The following is a 24,164-nucleotide window of genomic DNA, read 5'->3' as shown; positions in this document are numbered from 1 at the left end:
ACTAAACTATACCTTTTGGTGGAATTCTTTAAGCATGTATCATAAATTTGAATCATATGCTTATGAAAAGAAAAATATAATTCGACTTTCCAAAAGTTTGACACAATGTAAATCACCCTGGAAATTCCTAGACTCATATGTTCAATCTATTTCATAGACACTCCTCTCTTCTTCTTCTTCTTTTTCTTTACCTTCATCTTTTTCCTCATTTTATTCTTTTTCTTTCTTCCTTCAATTTCTCTTTCCTCTTATCTTTTCTTTTATTATCTTTTCATGAACAGTCCTAGTACTTTAGATCTTTTAAAACGATTCAATTCTACATTGCACAATATAACTGAATATTTGTTATACTAAATGTTTTGTTTTATTTTTTGATACCCTGTACTTGAACTGTTTCTTATATTTTTTCAAAAAACTCAATAAAAAATATTGAACTTAAAAAAAAAAAGATCAACAAACAAAATGGATCACCCAATTATTACATATAATGTAAATTTAAAACAGAGGAGAAAAAACCTAAAAAAAACCCTGGAATATGAATCAAAGAGACCATAGCCAATTGGGGTTGGTTTTCATCACTGGTCAAAAAACCCCTGTGTGGATTTTTGATTTTTAATTTTTATGTGATATTGATTTTAATCTTATCAAATATGTGCAAAATTTATAACTTTTTCTAAAAAAAATTTTAATCAAAATTTCTCTTATTGATAATTGAGCATGAAAAAAACCAGCAGCTCTAAATATGATTCAATATTGGAAAAACACCATTGTCTTTAAATGTCAAGCACTTATCTTAGTGACCCGACGGAGGTCCCATCCGTTTTGCTCCAATGGGGCTTCTTCGGGGGTAACAATAGAGCTTGTGTGTTGCCGGTATAAAACAATTTTTCAAATTGCTCGTATGTTCCGTGATGTAGCTGCGTTGATCGAAAAGATGAAAAGATCGAAAACACAGCTACATCACGGAACATACGAGCAATTTGAAAAATTAATCAAGTCCGGCGATCTGCACACGCGGAGGCCCCACCAGGTGTACCCTGGCATAGTATTAGTCCCCATACTCTAAGCTTCTTATAAGAGATGTGCATCTAGCTTAACCTTACCTATGTTACCTTAAGCCACTCATAAGGAGATGTACATCTAACTTACCTTTAAACCCTGGAACAGTGGATTCCACAATTATCTCCTCTGGGAGAGCATTCCAGCTGTCCACCACTCGTTGCGTGAAGCAGAACTTCCTGATATCTGTCCTGAACTTGTCCCCCCTTAGCTTCAGTCCATGTCCTCTTGTCCGTGTCACATTAGACATTGTAAATAATTTTTTATCGTGCTCTATTTGGTCGATTCCTTTCAGTATCTTGAAAGTCTCAATCATATCCCCTCGCAGTCTCCTTTTCTCAAGGGAGAACAATTCCAGTCTCTTAAGTCGTTCCTCATATTCCAAGTTCTCCATGCTCTTTATTAGCTTCGTTGCTCGTCTCTGCACCCTCAAGTACTTTTAAATCCTTTTTTAGGTATGGAGACCAGTGCTGGACGCAGTATTCCAAGTGTGGTCTGACCATCGCTTTTGGCTGTCTTGTTCTTTCCTTATGGAACTGCTTCCTATAAAACTTTGCTCAAAAGTCCTCCATTAAAAGATTCAAGTCTGTGCTGAAAGCATGGCTTCTCTGATCAAGGAAGAAACTGAACTGCTTTAAAGATGCAACCCCTCCTTTTGTTTCCTTTCTTCCCTTTTTTACCTTCCTTTTATTTTTTTTTATTATTTTGATATATTTTATTCTTCCACCTTAACTCCTCCACCTTCTGTATCAAACCAGTCTATAACCCCCTGTTCTACAAAGCCGCACGGCAACATCCCCAAAGCCCTTTAAATCTCTAAGGGCTTCGGGGCCGTTACGCGCGGCTTTGTAGAAGAGGGCGTAAGTCCCGCCCATCAATTATGTAAATATTTGGTTAATGACCTTTTTTCTCTTTTTATTTCTCTTTTATTTTAGTACTGTATTTTAAATTTAATAATGTAATTTTCATTGTAATTTTACTCTGTAAACCGATCAGATGGTTGGTATATCAAATATAAAATAAACTTGGAAACTTGGCTACTGCCTCAAGCATTCTCATAATCTGGTCATTTTTCTTCTGATGACATCCTATTTTTGGCTCTTAACCCTATGTTTCTGAGCTCCCCTTTAATACTTTTAATATTCAGGATTATATTTCAGTTGCTGTATATTAATATTGTGCTATATAATGTTATCTTTTGTTAACAACTATGTTATGTTCACTAGGGCAGGGGTGCCTTTGCGATCTTGGTCTTCCTGCCTCCCTGAGCCAGGCCAGGCTAGTACAAGCGCCTTACCCACAAGCCTTCACATCTGATGTCAATTCTGACGTCTGAGAGGAAGTTCTGGGCCAACCAATCTCTGCCTGGCTGGCCTGGAACTTTCTCTCAGATGTTAGAATTTACTTTGGTGGGGGGGGAGGGGGTGGAAAGCTTGTGGGCCCAGTGCTTATATGCGCCAGGCCTGGCTCGGGGAAGCAGGGAGAAATTGGTGTGGTGGCTTGGGGGGCAGGAGAGAAAGAATTGGGGAAGTAGAGAAATTGGTGCAATGGTTTGGGAGGGGGGCAGGGAGACAGAAAAAGAAAGATAGGCAGGGGGAGAGAGAAAGAAAGACAGCCAGGCAAAGGAAGAGAGAAAGAAAGTAGAGAATGACATGGTGACAAAATTCATCACCTTTCCCGTCCCCGTGGATAACCGCGGGAAACCATCTTTATGTCATTCTTTAAGGATAGAGGGAAGAATCAGAGTATAATTGGGCACAACCACTGACCCGCAAGCTTTGCTTTGAAGAATGCTGGTGTAGAAGGACCGAGGTTGAAATAGACACTAGAAAATGACATGGGATTATTTCCCGCGGTTATCCGCGGGGACGGGAACGGTGTTGAATTTTGTCACCGTGTCATTTTCTAAAAGAAAGACAGAAATAAAGAGGGAGGCAGGGGGGAGAGAGAAAGACAGAAAGAAAGGGGGGGGCAGAAAGAAATATTGGATTTACAGTCAGAAGAAGGAAGTGCAACCAGAGACTCATGAAATCACCAGACAAAAAGGTAGTAAAAATGATTTTATTTTCAATTTAGTGATCAGAATGTGTCTGTTTTGAGACTTTATATCTGCTGTCTATTTTGCACTATGGCCCCCTTTTACTAAACCACGATAGAGGTTTTTAGCGCAGGGAGCCTATGAGCATCGGGAGCTGCGAAGGGGCATTCAGTGCAGCTCCCTGTGCTTAAAGCTGCTATTGAGGTTTAGTAAAAGGGGAGGGGGGTATATTTGTTTATTTTTGTATAGTTGTTACTGAGGTGACAAAGCATATTTTAAAGTCATCTCCCTTGACCTCTGAAACCCCCCCCCCCCCAATACAAATGATAATTAAATTTTCTCTGCGTATAGTGTGCTTTGTGTTTTTTTAAATTTTCTTGTTGGTAGATCATTTTGATTTTGTCATTTTAAAAGTAGCTTGCAAGCCAAAAAAGTGTGGGCATCCCTGCACTAGAGAATGACACGGGGACAAAATTTTCCCTATTCCCGCAGGAACTCAATTTCCTTGTCCCCACAAGCTTTGTTGCTGTCCCTGCCCCATTCCTGTAAGCTCTACCTTAACCGCACAAGCCTCAAACACTTATGATTTTAAATTGTTTGAGGCTTGTGCAGATGATGACAGAGCTTGCAGGGATGGGAAACTAAGTCTCCATGTCATTCTCTAATGTTCACCGCCATGATGCTTTTATTATTATTATTTTAATCAAAACCCCAATAAATATGAATACAGTATATTGTTTTAGGATATGTAGAAAGTGTGAGGATAAGAGTTTCCAGGTAATACCATCAAGTAAAGGGGACAATAGAGGATAGTCTTAGAGGTTTGGGAGATTTGTTTAATTGAGGGTCTATTAGGAGAGCAGATTTGATTGCCAGATGTTTTAAAACTGCTGTCACTAATCTCATACTCATCAACCAGGATGACTGTACCTATCCTAGGATCAGGTCTAGAGTAAAGAACTGCAAAGGAACAGGGATTGTGGGAATCATTTGGAACCCAGGAAAACCCACTGGTTTATAACTTTCAGGTCCATGGGAATCCCGCAGAGATGGGAGAACTCACCGTGTGATCCCACATGGATGGAAGAAGCCTCTGTGGGTTTCCTACAAGAGGGTGCTCCAGATATCTGACCTCATCAAAATAAGACTTGAACTTATTGAGATAGGGTATTATTGCAGCAGATGAATGAGGCCTGAAATGCATTGAGAAAGGCTATTGGAGCACTAGCGCCACTGCTGCTTAGAAACCAAAGCTTTGCAGTTCTGCAGGTACTATATACACGGTAGCTCTAAGCAATCTCATCAAAAATATCAGTGCCAAAAGATTAATCTGAAATGGCTTGAGCCTTTAAGAATAATTGAATCTGCTCTAAAAATAAATTACCCATCTCATTTCTTCCTTTTCATCCTTCCTGCTGGGAGAACCTGCAGGTAGTGTTGGGGATGGAATGTGTATGAGCACTATTCCCTCTAAAGCTAAGTGGGGGGAGTCTACCTATATTTCTGGAAGTGGTGGGTACTATTTCATTGTCACATTTTCAATAATGAGAGACAATCAAGTTCTTCGGGACTCCAAGGAATCTGCCTGTACCTAGTGATGAAAGACACAGTGTTGAAGCACCACCCCATCCCCCCCCCCAACACACACACACTCACACACACTGTAGGGAACAATGGGTATGAACGGGTATAGAATGGTTTCTATTGGGGATGGGTGAAATTGTTTTTCCCATGAGAGATCACTTATATCCACAGGTTGGCCATCAGCAGTGCACTAGGTGAAAGGGCTTGGAAACGTTTCTCTTTTACTGTGGTGTTTTTCCAATCATCTAAGAAACAGATTTCTATGAATTTGACCAAATAATGATTGACCTGCATGAACTCAGATGCCTCTTTATCTGATTATTTTAGATTTTCAACAAACTGCTGATGAAGCCTGTCGTTTCTATCTCTACAACATCACCAACATTTGCCCCTTCCTCTCTAAGCGCACTACCTGGACCTTTGTCCATACCTTTGTAACCTCACACTTTGACTATTGTAATTTACCTCTAACAGGTCTCCTGCTCAGTCTGCAATCTGTGCAAAACTGAGCTGCATGACTTATCTTTTGCCAACTTCGCTACACTCACCTTACCCCTCAAATCACTCCACTGGCTCTCTATCTGCCTTCGCATACAGTTCAAACTTCTATTACTGACCTACAAGTGTGTTCATTCTGCAGCCCCTCAGTCTCTTTCTTCTCTTGTCTTTCCATATACGCCAACCCAAGAACTCTGTTCCTCATATAAGTTGCTTTTTATCTTTACCCTTCTCCTCCTCTGCCACTTCCAGACTTTGTACATTTCATCTTGCTGCCTCATATGCCCTGGAATAAACTACTTGAATCTGTGCGTACAGCCCTTCCCTAATTCAAAAGTAGGCTGAAAATCCAACTTTTTGAGGTCATAACCCTACTCCCCACTGCCCTTTGCTCACCACCCCAGCCAGCAGTTTAACCATCCATACTAACTGTAACCCCTACCCTGGCATCCTGTTTGTCTGGCTTGACTTTTTAGATTGTATGCTCATTCGAGCAAGGACTGTCTCCTTTGTGACTCTATACAGTGCTGTGTACGTCTGGTTGCCCTCTAGAAATAATTATTATTAGTAGTAGTAGCAGCAGCATACATATTTACCAGTCTGCAGTATTTCTGCCTTCAGTGATCAAAATAGATTTTTAAAAATCCTGTGAACGATTCTGATGTTCATTTCCCTTAGTGTGTCATGCAGAGAGCTTTCAAATAACCCAATTGACTTTTTTTCAGATTATCTATAACAGACATGCCAAACTCTGACCCGCGGGCCAAATCTGGCCCATGGTGTAATAAAATTTGGCCCACCAGACAATTGCAAATTTGCACTTAAGCTGGCCTACCGGCAGGCATTTTACCCAATCAGGTACAAGCGCTGCATCAGCTGTAGGTTCATGTGGCTTCCTGGTCTCACATTAAAGCAGCCTGTAGAGGATCGCTGATCGGCTCTAGCGATCCTAGCAGGCTGCTGTCACATATGTTAGAGGAAGAGCGCGACCGCGGCAGAGGGAACGTGCTGCGGAGGTTGATGACAGCCTGCTAGGATCATTACAGCTGACCGGCAATCTTCTTCAGGCTGCTTTAATGTGAGAATGGGAAGCTGGGAGGGAGGGAAGGAACAGAGGGCCAAATCTCGGTCCAAAATGAAAGATGCCAGACCTCTGGAGAAGGGAAGGGAAACGGAAAGGAAGAAGAAAGAAGGAGACCCTGGCAAGCGAGCTATCAGAAGACAACCAGAGCCTGGGACCACAACATGATTTAAATAATGACCAGACAACAAAAGTTAGAAAAAATATTTTATTTGTGATTACACTATGTCAGATTTGAAATGTGTATCCTGCCAGAGCTGGTGCTAGACAGCAGGCGTGAGCTAGGACCTAAAAGAAAGAGAAAGAGTATTTTTTATTTATTTTGTTTACATCACAGAGCCGGCATGGGGTTGGAGAGGTTGTAATCCTATACTTCTACTAAGACTAAGGGGTCCTTTTATTATGGTGTGCATTTATCTGCCGTCATCTACTATGTTAGTATACAGAGGATCTAGAATCAGAAAATAATATTAAAAATTTAACTAAGGCCAGTACTGGGCAGACTTGCACGGTCTGAATATGGCCATTTGGTGGAGGATGGGCTAGGGAGGGCTTCAATGGCTGGGAGGGTGTAGATGGGCTGGAGTAGGTTTTAACGGAGATTTCGGCAGTTGGAACCCAAGCACAGTACCGGGTAGAGCTTTGGATTCTTGCCCAGAAATAGCTAAGAAGAAAACATTAATAAATGTAAATTGAATCAGGTTGGGCAGACTGGATGGACCATTCGGGTCTTTATCTGCCGTCATCTACTATGTTATGTTACTATGTTACCTTAATAAAAGAACTCCTAAGTATCTCAATAAAAAATCTGGCCCGCAACTTAGCCTATGTTTTAGACGTCGGTCCCTTATGTGATTGAGTTTGACATCCCTGATCTATAGTCTAAGTGTCAATGTACACCAAGAGCCTCAGCAGGAGGGAGCATGCAGGCAGGAGATGGGTCCTTGCAAGCTCTCTTAACATCACTCTAATCTCCAACAGTCTACCCTACCTTCAAGTACTACTTGTCATTTCTATAGCACTTCTAGACGTACATAGCACTGTACACAAACATGTAAGACAATGCCTGCTCAGTCTATACAAGACAGACACCCAGGACAAATAAGACTTATTGTGGGAATGATTGGGAATTATTGAATAAATAAAAGAGGGGTTAAGAGTGAAAAGCAGATTTAAAAACAAATTAACTATACTACTGTTCTCCTTCCAGTGTCATATTTTACAATGCTGATACCGTTAAACTAGAATGGTGATGGCAACCCCCCCAAAAAAAAACAAAAACAAAACAAAAAACACAAAACAACAACAAAAAACCACCACACCTGGATTTGCAGAGCCTCTATCTCACCACCATCATACAAATACACAGCACATACAAGGCTTTGGTGCATCTGTCTTTTTTTTTTTCCTGATATGATGCAACAAACATGTCTCTCTCTCTCAAAATTAGCAAAATCTGTGACTGCCTTAAAAGAGTGTTCAAAAAAACAAAATCCTTAGATTGACATAGTTGTGTATAATATGTAATAATATCAAAACAGAGGAAAAAGACCTCAAATATACCCTGGGGTCCGATCAATAGAAGGACACCAATTTGGGGTTAGAGTATCATCATCAATCAAAATATTTCCTCCTATTGGTTTTAAAAGTATTTCCCTGTAACTTCATCAAGTGTAGCTCGCTGACAATGGTCAGCTCATCTGTTTTGTAAACCACAGAGAACCAAAAGGCTTTTGCAAAATAAAAGGGTGGGCCACGGAGAAGTAGCCCGCCTCCGGCTATAGTATGACAACATAAACGAGCAAGTGGATTGTTTTTATTCACTTACCCACAAGTGACAACAGATGGTTTATATTCGAGTATATACAGCAAACAATGTATCTTCATTGGTTCATAGATAGAGAATGACACGGTGGCAAAATTAATCACCGTTCCCGTCCCCGCGGATAACCGCGGTAAACCATCTTCATGTCTTTCTTTAAGGAGAGAGGGAAAAATCAGAGAATGAATGGCCACAACCACTGACCCGCAAGTTTTGTTTTGAATAATGCTGGTGTAGAAGGATTGAGATTGAAATAGACACTAGAAAATGACATGGGATTATTTCCCGCGGTTATCCGCGGGGACGGGAACAGTGATGAATTTTGTCACCGTGTCATTCTCTATTCATAGACAAAAGCGCGTGAGGATAAAAACACTAAGACAAATGCGCACAGGATGTCAGTGAGCCAGATGAAAGGTAACTTTAAAGCACTCTGAGGGTGTGTGTATGTGGGAACCCCTTGATTTTATTTAGAAGTGTTGGCGCTGCCGTTGGGGGGTTTGGGGGAGGAACACCCCCCCCCCCAATTAAAGAGGAAAGTAACTTTTCCCAGTGTTTTAGTAAAAAATGACAATTTTCTCTGTAAGTAGGGATTCCTCCCCTACCCCCCACAGCAGCGGCAACACTTCTAAGTAAAGTGGTAGGGTTTTCCCCCACACCCTCTCTCGGGGGGGCTTTAAAGTTACCTTTTAATCCGGCGCACTGACGTCCTGCATGCATTTGTCTTAGTGTTTTTGTCCACGTGCGATTGTCTGGCACGCTTTATTCCCATCACCGTCTTCATTAGGAGTCTACAAATTAAAAGTAATACATCAATTTCTTAAAAATATATTAGAGGCGGGCTACTTTTCCGTGGCCCACCCTGTATAAATAAAAAAAAATTGTTTTTATTTAAGTGCCCAGAGATACACCAGCCATAGACCTAGAATAATTACAGGTACCTAAAGTGGCAATGGTATAAATTACATTCTGTAAGCTGATTGGCTGCCACTTACCACACAGAAGTGCCAGTTTTCTGTATGTGCACAAATGATGCATTATTGTAAGCACTTGGTTGTAGAATTGCCCTTTTGATAATGAAGCAGATAGTGGTTTAAAACCAAGTGATCTAATTAGGACCCTATCGAACTCCCAGAGGACAGATAATCCTTTGGTCCAGAGCAGTGGGCATCTGCTTATGTATATTATTCTTGATTAGTGATTCCAGATATTGCTTTAGTTTCAAGTGGGTAAAAAAAAAGTCTTGGCTAGAGAGGTCAAACTGTCCAACTCTCGAAAATAAATTCACTCTTAATCATAGTAAAACCTTTCTTTTACTTCATTCACTCTTTAATCCTGTCATTTATTGCTTTTCTGACCTTCTTTTCGCATCCAGCTCTGCATTCTTCCCGTTGGCACTTCTGATTATATAAAAATGCAAACACCTTGCTCTCGGCTGAATTAGTTCTCATCTACTTCAGTCTTGTGGCATTTCTAACTCCTTCCTTTTTTAAACTGATTATCTTTGTAAAGCTGATAATTAATAAATGTCCTTCATCACATATGAAAAATTTTAATTAGATTGAAAATGTGCCTCTTTATGTAAGAAATTTGCTTTCTCTGACAGACTAGCAAAGGGATTTAAAAGGTTGTATGATGATCATAAAGAATATATATTGTCACAGGGAGAGCCCTGTGATGCCTAAAGAGACCCTGCAGTGCTCAGAGGCTAAAACAAAAGTAAAGGGTTTTGGGCATGTTTCTCCTGCTATTACTCCCTAGCTTGCCTCTAAAGCAGTGGTCTCAAACTCGCGACTTGGGGGGCCACATGCGGCCCGACAACTACTATTTTGAGGCCCTCGGTATGTTTATCATAATCACAAAAGTAAAATAAAACAGTTTCTTGATCATACGTCTCTTTAGCTATAAATGACAATATTATTATTAAGACTAAGGGCTCCTTTTACAAAGGTGCACTATCGGTCTTAGCGCGCGCACTAGCCACTACCGCCTCCTCATGAGCAGGCGGTAGTTTTTTGGAATTCATCAAACCCACTCTCTTCTAGACCCTCCCAAAAACTGAAACTATCTTTCCCGTCTATAAAAGGTATATCCCGCGCAGGAAAACTTGGAACATCCCTCCCCTTTAGAACCACTAAACTCTGGAACAACCTCTCATCCCCGCTCAGAAATTCTAGCTCCTTCCAAGCCTTCCGTAAACGCTTGAAAACTTGGCTTTTCTCAAAAATCTAATCTCCTCCCGTTCTCTAGTACCCTGCCCCTCTCTATCCTCTCTGTCCCTCTCCTATACCCCTTCTTTGTAATTCCTTTCCTCTTATCCTCTGTAAACCGTGCCGAGCTCTGCGCTTACGGAGATGGTGCGGTATACAAACCTAATGGTTTAGTTTAGTTTAGTTTAGTTTAATCCGGTGCCTGTGCTAAAAACGCTAGCACATCTTTGTAAAAGGAGCCCTAAGCCAAAAGGAAAGATTTGTAAACTATAAAGAGTTTTACCTCATGCAAAATTGTCATTTCTTTAATAAGACATTAACTATTTTCTCCTGAGGCCCTCCAAGTACCTACAAATCCAAAATGTGGCCCTGCAAAGGGTTTGAGTTTGAGACCACTGCTCTAGAGCTAGGCGGGAAAACAAAACCCTTTTACTTAATAAAACCAAAAAGAAAGACAGCACTGCAGTGACTGAGTTGTCCTTGCCTGGTAATAAACTGAAAACAGTAAGTGATAAATAACCACAAGTCCCAGCAGGCACCTAGCAGGCTAAGAGCAAGCTCAGAGCTGGATTAGTCCCTGCCCTGAGTTCAGCTGCAAGCAGGGCTAATCAGCAGAGTTGCTATCAGAGCCCAAGTGCAGAAAGCTAGATTTCCAGGTGGTTCTAGAGCTAATCAACCCAAGGCAACAGAAAAGGGTATGTCTTGCAGGCAGTACAGGCAGCCACAGATCTTCAGAAAAACTCAGAAGGGAAAAGATATCTGCAATCAAGGACTATAAAGCTTGAAGCAGATACTTCACTGGAAAAGCAGGTAGGAGACCTCATGAGTGAGGTTTCAGATAGATAGTTCTTTTGATGGTAAATTGAATGATGTTGAAATGCCGGAAGAACTAACTAATGGGGATATGGAAACTGAACCTGCTGAAGTAGTAATGTGTGAAGAAATGGAAATGTGTTGAAGCCTTTGAAAGTGAAAAGTGTTGTTGTAAGAGGAAAGTGGTGAAGCCTCACAGAATTAAAAGGGCAAAGTTAAAGCCAGTACCATAGTTTGAAAGTCCTATAGGAACTGTGTGCAACCTGGCCAGGCAGTGCAGGTTAATTTTGGTGTTTGAATCCAGCTGAGTGCTGTTTTGGACTTGAGTTTTGGTAAAGCACAGACATTGAGATAAAACAGCTCTCTGAAGGTTTTGGTTTTTTTTTCTTCTTACATCTAGTTGAACTTATTGGGAGGTGGATCTGGCGTGACCTTGATCTATGGGTTTGGAAAGGATTCCGTGTCCTGGGGGGGGTGAATTGCTGCTTCCACCCCAGGAGTTGCCTCAGAGGCAAGTTGCTATTAATGGCAGTAGTGGTTTGAGCCAGAATGATGCCTGGGACTGTGAGCTGTTAAAACTGTACTAATTTATGAAGTTGTCATGTGATTTGATTTTTATGTTCCTAGGAATGCTGAGAGGTTTTGAGCATATCCTCTCAAGAAGTGTGCGCTGTGGTACATAAGGTGAAATAAAAGCTAAACTGGACAATTTGTTGCTATATTTTCTTTATTCTGCATACCCAGCTACCCTCCATACCTTGCCTTACCGCTCGGCCGAGGTTTGGGTGATCCGGGTTAGGATTCTGGTCTGGTTTAGTCAGGTCCTTGCCCGGTCACAATATGTGTTTGTGTGTATGTTTTTCCCCCTTTTCTGCTGTAAATTTAAAAAAAACAAAACTTCCAACATATTCCCTATCAGGTACCCCCGGGTACCTTCTTCACTAGGGATATGGGATATCGTGCAGTAAAGGCAGGTAAAACACTTAGAGGGATTCCAGTCTCAGCAGCTGTCTAAGAAGCGGCTAAGAATCGCAGACTGGTGTCCTAAACAGAATTGCATCTGCCCTGATGGACAGATGCCTAACCCCACCTAACCACACTGATTCTCTAAATGGCGCCCATATTACAGGTGCAGGTTAGAGAATTGTGCCTGATCCCTTGCCATCAGCTAATCACGGCAAGGAAATCTCCCTGCTGTGATCAGTTGAGTGGCCTCGGAAGGGAACTCCCCCAAAACCCCCATGAAGTCGGCTGGTAGGAGAAATGCCCGCTCCCTTCCGCCCCCCCTTCCTCCATGAATATCTGTGACAGGAGGGGTGCTCACTCCCCTGCCACGCCCTCACCCCACCTGTAGGCCCTCCAACACCCCCCTCCTGGACCTTTTAAGATGAACAGTCGCTACACTCTTGCAGTGTCGGAGAGAGAAGAACCATCGGCACAGTTGTAATGATGTGACACGTGTATATTGTATGCACTCATATTATAAGACTTTGCTTGTATATCAAGTTAAAATTTAATAAAATGTTTTGCTTGTCTTGCAAAACACTTGCAAACCAAGGTTTTACTGTACTTTTATATGCTCTGCACTAAAAATTACAGGGAGCATAGTTAGACTGGAACTGAGGTGGAGTTGCAGTGTGCACGCACAATTATAAAAATGTATGTGTATACACAAAGGGGACTTGATTCTATAAATTGCCCTAACAAATGGAGGATGGAAAAGATCAGTACTAAGCATAGCTCTGTAAAGAGTGTGCACTTTTATTGAATCGCACGGTGCTAATTCTGGCGCTCAAACGTCACATGCTGTGTTTATACCTGCTGAAACCTGGTGTAAATGCTGACACCCAAGTTGGGCGCTGAGGAAGTATTCTGTAACTAGGTGTACAATGTTTTGGAACGCCCCAGACACGCCCATGCTCCTCCCAAAGCCACACCCCATTTGGAGTTACATGCTATGGGAGCTATATGCGCTGCCTTATAGGATAGCATGCAGACAGATGTGTGCATAGATTCTAATGGGTGCCAATTAACTTCAGTAATTGGCTGTTAGTCCCCAGTTATGGCTCTGAGCTTGCACCCACATTTTGGGAGTGTGTGTGTGCAAATTTGGGCATGCAAATTTCCACACCATATATAGAACTGGGAGTGAGTATGCAGATAAATCTCCACTTTCATCAGAGCAGGTGTATATTCATGCATTGATATTTGTGTACTGCAGGGACTGATCCTGGTAGCCTATTTTACAAAGGTGCTTAGGCACCTATGTTGGCTATATAAAATAGGTACCTTATGGGTCTTTCACCTAGGCATCCTTTTATGTACCGAGAGAACATCTATTGTTATGGGTTTTTGACAATATTTAAGAACAAAAAGAACATAAGCCTTGCCATACTGTGACAGATGAAAAGTCCAACAAGCCCAGTATCCTGTTTCGAACAGTGGCTAATCCAGGTCACAAGTGCCTGGCAAGATCCCAAAAGAGTAAATCAGATTTTGTGCTGCTTATCCTAGAAATAAGCAGTGGATTTTCCCAAGTTCATCTCAATAATGGTTTATGGCCTTTTCTTTTAGGAAATTATCCAAACCTTTTAAAAATTATGCCAAGCTAATTGCTTTTACCACATTTCTCTGGCAACTAATTTCAGAGTTTAATTGTTGCATGAAAAAATGTTTTCCCAGTTTGTTCTAAATTTACTACTTACTAGCTTCATTATATGCTCCCTAGTACTTGTATTTTTGGAAAGAATAAACAAATGATTCACGCCTACCATTTCTACTCCACTCAGTATTTTATAGGCTTCTGTCATATCTCCCCTCACAATATTTAGAAAACAAGTGAAACCCTGGAGCCAATGTTAATCGCTTGATAATGTGTTGAAAGACATATCACACTGTGGTTGCTTTTGACTTCTATAAACAAAGTATGTATCATTTGTGGATAAGCAAATGTAGATTTGTAAGGGTCAATATTCAATAGGGTTTATGTGGGCAGGAAAGGCTTTTGCTCGCTCAAATCCCTGGAATATTCAGTGCACTTAACTGAACAGTGCTCCTAATTACTCCTATGACTGTTCTGGCACTGTGAAGTTAGTCCTGGGGTAGTACAGAGGCAGAGTGAGGGAAGAGCCAGCAGTTATGCAGGCACTGGCCATATTGGTGCCAGTGTTAGCATAATTAAATGGTTAGGACTTCCTTTTGTGCAAACCTATGTCAGTGCCACCACAGAATATAGGCTGGCTATTGCATTACTTCTGGGTCAGTGGTTGTCTATATAATCAGTGCCATTTCCTGGACATAGCTCCAGCATTGAATATCCAGGCTTAATTCAACCCGTGACTGTCCAGTGACTTTAGAACTACTGACCACTAGGGACTGAGTATCAGGCAGGTACCGGTAATGATTTAAATATTTTACATTCTATTTATTCAATTTTCTATACCATTCTCCCAGGGGATCTCGGAATGGTTTACATGAATTTATTCGGGTTCTCAAAACCATTTTCCCCTGTCTATCCCGGCAGGCTCACAATCTGTCTAATGTACCTGGGATAATGGGGAGCGGGAGGGGGGTGGATTAGGTGACTGTCCAGGGACACAAGGAGCAGCTCTAACTACCACACCACATTCTCAGACATAGTATGGTAAAAGATAGCATGGTAAACATTGACAAAGATGGCAAAACATAGTTGACAATGCAAGGTAAAATTACAATATGACATGGCGAGTATAGTTTAGCAAAACAGCATGGCAAACATAGTATTTCAAAACATGGCTAATATAATATGACACAACTTGGCAAAAATGATAAGGCAAGGGTGTATGATGAAACATAGCTTTGATGTCTTATTGATATCAGTGAATAGATACATTTTCCACTCTAGCTGATAGTCCTGAGTAATTATTGAGTATTTTTTCCCCTGTTGCAGATGATTGTATAGTAGAGTGGTGTAGCTAGGGAAGGAGACGCCCAGGGCGGTGTGCCCTCCCTCCCCGTGCCCTCTTCTCCCTCCCCATGCTCTCTTTGCCCCATACCCCCGCACGCTCCCTGCTGCACTTCCCACCCCGTACCTCTTTATATCTTGAGCAGCTTCTCCAGCCTGCTGTCGTCGCTGGCTTTCCTTGCGATGTCACTTCCTGGCCCCCGTGATCCAGAAGTGATTTCAGAAGGAGCCAGGACGACGCAAGCAACACGCCAGAGTAGTTGCTCGCGCTGGCAAAGATTTTAAATAGGTAGGGAATGGGGAAGGGAGGGCTTGAGCGTGGCTTGGGGAGGCGGAGAGGTGCCGATGCCTCCACCAAGGCGGTGCCTGGGGTGGTCCACCCCCACTTACTAAGTCACTGACTGTAGGTGAAATTTTTTCAACAACTATTTTCTTCTGATTTCCTAAATGTAAATGCCAAGTCATTCCTACCACATACGTTTTTCATCATACCCCACTAAGATCTCTGAAAGTTTTCAACTTTATATTATGTATCATAAGACTAGTTTACTTTTAAAGTGTGGCCAATAGAACACTTGTAAAAATACTATAGTATGGTTAAGCAGACACTGCAATATGCATTTATAGTCAAATGTATTTTATTGAGCTTACAAAAACAGCAACAGGATAACAAGCAGTGAGCAGACAAGCTCAACAGTTTTCAATAACAACACCCAAACCGCCCCCTCCTAACCTCCCCCCTAAATCCCCCCCCCCCCACAACCCCCGGGTCCTCCTTCCAAACAAAAAGGTGTCAAGGAAAAGAACACAAAATGAGACAGGTATGCCAAGAGCAACAAAGCAAAACAAGAATACAAAATAAACAGTTAAGCAAACGACTGCGAGCCAGTGGAGCCATGGTTGTCCAAAACGGTTCCCAAGTGCGCTGAAAGATGCGACCCGAAAGAGAAAAAAGGTCAGTCGCATTCCTCCTTTCCCACATCAGGAGAGTAATCATCCTACAGCGCCAAAGGGAATAGTCCGGAGCATTGGCTTTAAGCCATTTTAACAAAATACATTTCAAAGCAACAAGAACAGACCACTTGAGGAAGGTTGCTACTCCCCTTTTATGAGGGAAATGATGGAGAGTTACTCCAAACAAGCGCAAAGGGGAGCAACGAATGGAGATCTTCCAAATGTGCTCCACAAAAACAAAAACAGCAGTCCAAAAGGCTTGAACATTAGGGCAAGTCCAAAACATATGTCCCAAGCCTGCTTCTGGAGCGTGACAGCGAGGGCAGGCAGCAGTCTCACGCAGTCCAGATAGGTGTGCCCTCTTAGGGGAAATGTATAAACGGAAGACCAACTTGTAGTGTTGCTCCCAAAAGGTAGTATATTTTCGAAATGTAGTCAGCCTATGCACAGCCTGTAAAAGCACATCATCAGACAATTCCACACCAAGATCACATATCCAAGCTGCTCGTAGTTTTGAGTGATCAAACAAGGGGGACTCATCCTTCAAGTGGCGATGATGGAATTTGAGAGGAACAGGAAGTTGGGAGCCGATGGTAAAAGTTGTGGACAGCAGGTCATGACAAGAAGCTTGTAAAGAAGAAGAGGGCAACGAGGAAATGATGAAGTTGCATATAAGCAAAAAAATCAGAGGAGGGAAGATCAAACTCATTACGCAACTGTGTAAAAGGCTTCAGGATACCATCATCATCGACCACTTGAAACACATAATGAATACCCCTTGCTGCCCACCGGGCAAAACTAAGGCTATCAATCCCAGGCAAAAAGGAACCATTGAAACGAATAGGTAGAATGGAAACTACCCCAGAAGCCCAGCCTCCCCCCGGGGCAGAAGTGCCAAACAAGTGGCAAAACCTGAAAAACGAAAGTGGAGCAAAGCCTACACCAGAAAAACTTAACAGACAATCCAAAGGAGGAGCAATATGCATTTATAACTCATCTATTCAATTAAAAATTAACACCCTACCTCCCTTTTATCAAGCTAAATGCCGAGCTGTCCATAGGAATAACATGGGCGTCTTGGCATTTAGCTCGCGTAGCTTGATAAAAGGGGGGGGGGGTAAAATATTTTTGCCTTTCTGTGCCTTTTACTTCTGTGTTAGTAGGAGAGGCAAGATAAGGCATTGATTAAAATCTTGGCAAATTCATTAAGTGTTGAAGCACAGCTACAGCTTAATGGGATTCTGTGATTTTGATTGATTTTTTACTTGACAATGTGAAATTGTAGACAACAGAAGTGGTAACACAACATGATCTAAGTTGCATTCAGGTCAAGGGTGAGGCATCTTTAAAATATGTGTAATTTGAGGTCAGATTTATTGCACATCTCTGGCGTACTGCACTATTTAATCAACCTAAATTTTGATCAGTGAATGAAAGGAATCATCTTGCAACCTTAGTTGTGTTAATGGAATTGCTTTTATGCCACTTTATCTTAGACATGCTTTGAATTGACTTTCATGTATGTTAATCATAGTTTATACTCTTCACATGCTTCGTTTTCACAGCATCAAGCAGAGTGTGACTCTCTGCTTTAGTAGTTTTTTTTTTTTGAACCTGCATCGTTTCATCCAAGTGTCCCCTGAAGAAGGCATCTTCTATATGCTGAAACTGGGATCCTTGTTGGGACCTACTGTTTCTAATAAAGACTTATCTTGGTTGTAAAGACATCCCCCTTGTCTTTCCTTGTTGTCCTTGTATCCCAAGGTGAGGGGCTCTTCTGTTTGCCTGTTTGGCCTTCTGACATAGCATCAGCATTGTTGGAACCCATCTTGCACTAACCTTGGACGTGCCCAAATTTTCATTAATTATTTTCCAAATTGTACCTGCCGAGGTGCCCATTTCTTCAGCTTTTCGGGAGACCTTAATTCATCCGACTGAAAAAATTAAATCCTCGACTTTCTTACACATTTATGTGGAAGTTTCTTCCATAGGTCATCCTGTATGAGGGTCATCTACCCCACTTAAATTGCTTACTGCAAAATTTTGCTTTGTAGGATGATTGGACCGATTCACCATAAATTATAAATTGCAGTCGTGCATTTATGGATCTCCTTTGTCTTTTTCCCTTCTTTTGTGATAAATTTTATTACTGAATGGTGCTCCAAATCTAGCATTCTCCTGACATCAGTCTCTTTTAGAATGTTAGACTTACACTGAGCCGTAAACTATGCACGAGTAAGCTTGAGACATGCCACAACATGCACAGACTTGTTTCAACGCGCTTGCTATTTTCTTTCATACTTGGGTAGATAAATTATTCAACACTCTTGTAACTCTCTGAAAATATTGACCCAATGTGTCTGAGCTGTGGCCTCTTCTGAGATCTTCTGTTGCTGTGCCTATGGATGAATATATTGTAAACCACTTTGGCATATGTATGAATTGTGGTATAGCAAAACTGTGAATAAAGACAAAGAATATTCTTTTCAAAATGCCATTTGTTGGATAGAATAAAATATTGTATGTCAGTGGTGTCGGTGGTGTGTTTATACCCCCAGCTGGCCTCTGTTGTGTGGACAGCTTGCTGCCATCTCCTCTCCTTGCCAATTTGGCCAAACACTGCATCCTGACAAGTAATTTGCACTGAGGTTTGGCTGCCTATTAGTACTTTTCTACTCTGCCTGCTGGTAAATCTAACTCTACTCTCATTTCAACAGCAGAAGAATTCACCAGGGTTTACTTGGTAGAATAGGAGTTAATTCTTAAATTATGGACTAGATCTGATGTTGAAAAAAGTAGCGGCTTTGTTTAGAAGATGACTTTTAATAGGTTCAAGATGCTCACCTTTTCCCCATGAGGTGATTATTTTAATTTACAAACTTTGTTTTGTCTGCCTCGACTTTGTCACTGAAGTAGTGGAAGATGAATTGAGCAATGACTTCATCCTCTTGAGAAAGGCGTGATATATCTATTGTTGAAGTCCACTGCTGTACAAACAGAAGATGGATTAAGATACTGAGTAGAGATAAATTTATCCCAGAAGTGCTGAAAGACCCTATGAGTCCTGAGGGGGCAAATGCATGAGTAAATTATAAATGTCTGACAAACATACTGTTTACAGAAACATGCATACAGAGGTCAGATTGTACAGCCGTCAATGATCGAGGGTGTCCTGTTGACAGTATTCCTTTGCTAGAAATGAGTCACACGCTCGCCAGTGTGAGGCAGTTTTCAAAGCCACTACTGTGTTTTACTAATGGAAGTCGGGTTTTAGAAATACACACACCATTTATTCAAGTAAAAATGTGTGCTTTATTCAGCAATTGTTCTTCTTTTACCCATGTAAGGGCAATTCTGTTTTTAGGTGTCAGGGAGGGATCTACTTGAATCCTATTCAAAAGTATGTACAGGTACCTGGTTTTTGGTTTTTTTTAATATTTAAGTACAGTAGAATACTAGCATAATTGGGCATTTGTACTTCTATATTTTTAAATGCATACACCAGCCATAAAGAAGGTGCAAATGCTGATTCCTAGATTGGTGAAATACATGTATAATTTGCAGTACAGGTCATTTTCGACTTACGACCGCAATTGGTTCCAACTGACAGGTCGCAAGTCGATCTGGACGTAAGTCGACCTATACTAACTACAGTATTTTTTACCCCTCCCCACGTACCTTTTCCCTGGTGGTTCAGCAGTGAGGGGTAAAAAAAATAGTATGGGCTGGGATGGGAGATGGGGGAAACCCGTCGTAAAGTTGAACCGTCGTAAGTTGCATAGGTCATAAGTCGATGAGGACCTGTATTCTATATTTTATATGCATACTAGTGTGCGCTCTACCCAGACTAGGGTTACCAGGCATCCGGATTTACCCAGACAAGTCCATGTATCCGGACAATTTCCTGGACTGGAGGGAGTTTGTTTTGGTTTTGGACTCACTCTTTCAAGTCCAGCTCCCACCCTGGAGTTGGGTCTGGCTCTCGCGAGTCTCCCCTGACCCTAGTACCTTCTCAGGTGCATCCTGCAGCTTTAGCGATGAGATCCTTCCGATTTCAGCCTGCTCCGGAAGCCTTAACTCTGCAGCACTTCCTGTTCCCAAGTAGGCGGGACACTGCAGAGTAAAGACTACTGGGGCAGGCCAACTGCAGAAGAACCATGTTGCTAATGCTGCCGGCTGCTTGAAGTTTTTAAATTGCAGCACTGGAGAAAGTACTAGCGACAGGAGAGACTCACAAGAGCCAGACCTGACTCTGGGGTGGCTCAGGTGGGAGGCTGGAGAGAGAGAGAGAGGCAGTGCTAGGGGGTGGATTGGTTTAGGGGGAGACTAGCGGGAGGCAGGGCATGGCACCCTGGGTGGAACAGGAGTGGGGCGAAGCATCCTCTTTTTTTTTTTTTTAACCTTAGCAAATATGGTAACCCTAACCCAGAGTCAATCCATGTGACCACCCACTTGCAAAGTAAATGCCATTGAAGCTGGACTATAGTAATTTATATATATTCACATATATTGTTTGTAAGCTTTTATACCACTACTAATGACTGGATGAGTCAATTCAGAATGGTTTACATGAGCTTCTGTAATGGTGTTACTATCAGAGTTAGTGTTTCTGTGATGGTTTTCAATACAGCATTCACTTTTGGTTTTGGTGTATGTAGGCATCATGGTATGGTATATTTATATTTCTTTTACATTGTCTTTTTGATCACATATACAGTATTTACACACTATCTTCACCCTATATACAGTATATGCTAGCAAATAAGAACATAAGAATAGTCTTACTGGGTCAGACCAATGGTCCATCAATTCCAGTAGCCCATTTTCATGATGGCCAATCCAAATCCCTAGTACCTGGCCAAAATAGTACATTCATTCTATGTATATACACACTACATACTAGTATCATGTACTTTGTTCATTCTAAATCCTACTTATTAACACTCATAATACCATATCATGTTCTAATTTTAATTATTTGTACTTTGTTTATCATGTCCTCCGCATTCTGGGTATCTCTACTGTGTTTTTCCTATCATGTTTCTAGTGGGGAGTAATGCTGCCTAATTTGCATTGATTCACTGAGTCACCTCTGGTGAATCGATTTGAATTAATTCACTTTCTAAAAAAATTGGACTCGTCGATTCAGTAAGTCCTGACTCCTCCTGACATACCTCCGAGCCTCCTAAAGTAGCAGCAGCTGTGGCGGTGACTGGCTTGGCAGAAACAGCAGCAGCGCAGTGAACAGGCTTTTCCTGGCCTGCCCCGTTGGGGCCTTCACTCTGCCGTGTTATTGTTGACGGCACTGAAGATGCAACAGAGGGAAGCCCTGACAAACAGGCTGTGAGAAGCTGTTCATTGTGTTGACTCTGCCAAGCCAGTCACCACCACCGCTGCTACTAATTTAGGAGACCTGAAGATGGGTGGGGGGGGGGTCGGTCAGGAGGTGCTGCACAAGACAATAAGAGGGATGGAAAGCTGCTGCACAGGAGGATGAGAGAGAGAAAAAACACACTCCCTATTGGGTGTGAAAAATGAATTGAATCAAATCGAAAAAAAATCAATTCAGTACATTGAATCAACAAATTTTTCCCTGAAACGGGCGGGCAGCACTAGTGGGGAATATTATTTAAAGTAGTCTGTGAAGAGGATGGTCTTTATTCCTTTCTTGAACTTATCTACTCTTCTCAAAAAAGAGGAATTTTAAGTCTTATATAACCTCCCAAAGAACTTTCAGAAGGGTCTTCCCCCCCACAGTTTCAGATGGATACAAAGCCTGTGGAGTGGACACCCTCACCGACACATTTTGCTGTGGGAAAGAAAACTCTTATCAGAGAGAGATTCCTGGACTAGAGAATAGAGAAGTCTGAGTTCCCCCCAGGCTTCCACGCTGATTTTCTCAATCCAATAGACTCCTTCCAAGCTGCAGGGGAGCCATTCTATTCTCAACTCACACATGCATATTGCGCGTGTTGTGCTTGATCAGAAGAAACAAGCGATGTGGGTCCAGTCGGCATTCTGTAATCCTCCAAGGTAGTTTGTTTTATCAGCGGTACTTGGCTAGCTGCTGAGACTTGGGGTTTCGTCGTTCCCTTTCTCTTGCCCATTTTTCTGGCAAGAGAACAGTGTCGCTTGGCGCCACGGAGCTCCAGAAAAGCCGACCTCTCCAGCCTCTCAGCAAGATGCCATTTTGGATCGAAAAAGGACCAACTGAAAATGGTCATTTCTAAGATGTGTTTCTTCTCAGAGCGTCTGTCTTTTTGAACCAATGAAAAAAAAAAAAAAAACCACCAAAATACCCCACAACAAGTCACTGGGATGTAGGAGGGGCCAGCATCTTTAGTAGACTGGCCACAGACATCCCAGCAGAGCAGTGAGGCACCATAAGGGGCACTACAGTGAACTTCACATAAAAGGTCCCAGGTTCACATCTCACCATAACCTCTGTATATTGTATGGTGAGCCTTTTAAAACCTACTGGATCCAACTGTACACTACATGACTAGCCCTTGTGCCTGCAGGTGTCACCTATATGTAGATACAGTGGTATTTTGGGTGGGGTTTGGAAGGTTCACATAATCCAATATAAGTAGTAGTTAGAGTGGGATTTCTTTTCTGTAGCTCACTGCACCAATAACTAAGCTACTCCAGGAAACTGCTGGCTGCTCTAATAAATCTGGCCATAACATCTGATACTAGTATACTGTATAGTCAGGTATGTATAAAGTGACCATATGTCCCGTTTTCAACGGGACAGTTCCGTTTTTGGACCGACTGTCCCGTTGTCCCGACCCACCGCTTCGGGACACCGAAATGTCCCGTTTTCAGGGACAGCGTCGCGAAGCTGTGCGCGGGGACACCAGGATGGGCGATCACTTTCCCTCCCTGCCGCGCCGATTCTAACCCTGGGCTGCCGCTGCTGCTTCTTCCCGACGTCAAAATTGAAGAAGCAGCAGCGGCGGCCCAGGGTTTGAATCGGCGTGGCAGGGAAACAGACAGGCAGGCAGGCAGCGGCGGTACAAGGGTGGACGGGCGGGCGGTTTGACGGACGGGGGGGTTGAATCCGCGGGAGGGGTTTGAATCAAGCACTGGAGGGAGGGAAGGAAGGAGGTAGGCAGGCTGGCTTTGGGGGAGGGACAAAGGCAAGGGAAGTCATAGGAAGGAGGCACTTGGGGCACTATGGACATGGGAAGGAGGCACTGGGGGCACTAAGGATACTGACAGGCACTGGGGGCACTAAGGACATAGGAAGGAAGGAAGGAGGGAGGGAGGGAATAGAAAGGGACAATTGTTGGGCCTGAGTGCAGAAAGAAAGAAATGAAAGAAAGGATACACAGTCAGAAGGAAACACAACCAGAGACTCATAAAATCACCAGACATCATAGGTAGGATAAATGATTTTATTTTTAATTTACTGATCAAAATGTGTCATTTTTGAGAATTTATATCCGCTGTCTATTTTGCACTATATTTATCTATTTTTCTATAGTTACTGAGGTGATATTGCATATTTTAAAGTCATTTGCTTTGACATCTTTGAAACCCCTCAAATATAAATGATAATTTAACATTTTCTCTGCGTAGTGTGCTTTGTAGTTTTTTTTTTTAATTTTAAGGTTACAATTATGAATTAATATGAAGATATTATGTGTACATGAAAAATGAATGGAATAAATTGGTGGCGGGGCTAGGGCAGGGTTGGGGCGGGGCTAGGGTGGGATTGGGGTGGGGCTAGAGTAGGATTGGGGGCGGGACTGAGAATTAATAGATGTCCCCTTTTGATGAACAAAATAAATGGTCACCTTAGGTATGTACTGTTTCATTCACATCTTTGGGGATTGGGAGTGGGTTATAGACCAATGCGGGAGTAAGTGGGATCATGCCCTCATCTCTCCAATCGTCATCTGATCAATTTGGCACTTCGTTATGAAAACAGGGCTAGCCTCAAACGTCCAAAAACTGTGCCCTGGACATACTCTACAATGTTCCATTATTGCTGAAAAATGTCCAAACCTGTCCACTTGAGACATAGTTGCACTGCAGTCAAACAGCATATAAATCCATCTAGAAAATGGTTTTGAAATTAGCAATTTGGAAGGTTTGGCAAGAAAAATGTCCATCTGCCCCTTTATGCTACTTTTTGGATGTTTTTCTTTGTTTGC

The 24,164-nt window shown here is 42.1% G+C and overlaps 1 protein-coding gene across 24 annotated transcripts in view; it reads left to right on the top strand.

The window, feature by feature from the left end:
* The window catches only part of ADGRL3 (adhesion G protein-coupled receptor L3), a 1,804,713-nt gene that overhangs the window by 631,074 nt on the left and 1,149,475 nt on the right, over positions 1 to 24,164 (top strand). Inside the window, exon 1 of one of the 24 annotated variants that reach the window (XM_033915040.1) lies at positions 10,976 to 11,102. The exons of the other annotated variants lie outside the window; for them this stretch is intronic. The gene's annotated coding sequence lies outside the window, so the exon portion shown is untranslated. Of the gene's footprint in view, positions 1 to 10,975; positions 11,103 to 24,164 lie in introns of those variants that run through there. 24 annotated transcript variants of the gene reach the window in all.

Source organism: Geotrypetes seraphini, chromosome 1 (assembly GCF_902459505.1).
Source record: "Geotrypetes seraphini chromosome 1, aGeoSer1.1, whole genome shotgun sequence".
NCBI lineage: Eukaryota > Metazoa > Chordata > Amphibia > Gymnophiona > Dermophiidae > Geotrypetes > Geotrypetes seraphini.
This window is presented reverse-complemented; position numbering and strand designations above follow the sequence as displayed.